We start from the raw sequence: 1,404 nt of genomic DNA on the forward strand, positions 1-1,404 counted from the left end.
AGCACTTTGGTTCTCTCTTTTGTTTGAGATTTCAATATTTATAAACCAAAGGAGGAGGAATTTAAACCGCAGACTATCATAACCAGATGAGCAGCACATTCCATAGCAGATATGTGGTCTTCACCAAGCTAAGCCAGGGAGCACGGAGAAGCGCTCCTGTGGCGAACAAGGGTAAAGTAGCAGAGCTTCCTCAACCAGAGCAGCCATGCGTCCCACATTTACAAAAAAGACAGAAGGTGCACTGGGGACTTCAAACAACTCCCACAAGCGAGCTTCATTTCTCAGTGGGCTTCTTCTGTGGAGGGGATGCCCTGGTGTACACAGAACACGGTATGAAGCAGCCTTGTCACCATGGGAGAGGCGATTCCCCCCATCTTTACTTCTGTGGGGTTGATCAGGAGGAGTTTACCTCTGAACTTGGACTTTTCCCCATGCCCACATTCCTAACAAAGATGTCGATTTTTGTTCTGTGGTCCTCGGGAGGTAAGATTGCAAAGCCTTGTTGCCAAGGCAGCTACTAAAAGCCAATAACAATGTTGATATGGTTCAGGATGAGAGCCCCTGAGCAAGAACATGGTTTTCCCACACATCAGCCAAACACCTTCTTTCAGATCACATGTGAGACAAGGAGCTGGTACCTGGTTGGTATCAGGCAGATACTCAGATATGTGGCCCTGGAATCTCTACGGAATCTGTTATGGAAGACTCCGTTTCTAGGAGGGGCAGCGGTAACCCAGGGAAAGAATAAGGGACCATGGATGGCTCTTTGCTTACAGGTCAGTTTAAACTGGGCCCAGGTTGATTTGATTCGTTCTAACGCCACTTTTCCTTGAATACAAGTGTCCAACTTTAGCAATCCCTGCCCCCTCCACCTTTGAACAGAGGGACTAAAGGAGTGACTACGCGCGTGTTTGTGTTGCCTGGTACATTTAGACTCACTTTGTTCTCTTTGCGATTATGTAAGATGGATGGGGCAGAGACTATCAATGATGCCTCTTATAATAAATGAGGGAGCTGATGGAGGATGTGGAGGGAGACTGCCTGGAAAATCCTATTCATTTTCCCCATAAATGTTTCATGGACATGGACAGAGAGGCTCTGGTTCTTACTACTACACCCAGACAGGGTGCCATTTCAAGCCAAATTGTTCTCGAATATACTGTGGATTCTATTTAAAGATGAATATACTGTTTGTGTACAGGCAAAATAGGAATAAAATCCAAAGGAAGATCACCTTCCCGAACTCTTGGGGCTTTTCTTTTTTTCTGTCTCTCCCAAGGCAAGACTGGCTGTTCACAAAGAACAAAGTGGTAAATGTTATTGTTGTTGGTTTTTGTTGTTATCCTTTGTATTGGTTGGTTTATTGATGGATTAATTTCTTGATATACATTGAAACTTTTTTTT

The sequence above is a fragment of the Echinops telfairi genome, unplaced genomic scaffold, assembly GCF_000313985.2.
Source record: "Echinops telfairi isolate 266 unplaced genomic scaffold, ASM31398v2 ScPeMD7_7410;HRSCAF=8448, whole genome shotgun sequence".
NCBI classification, from domain to species: Eukaryota; Metazoa; Chordata; class Mammalia; order Afrosoricida; family Tenrecidae; genus Echinops; species Echinops telfairi.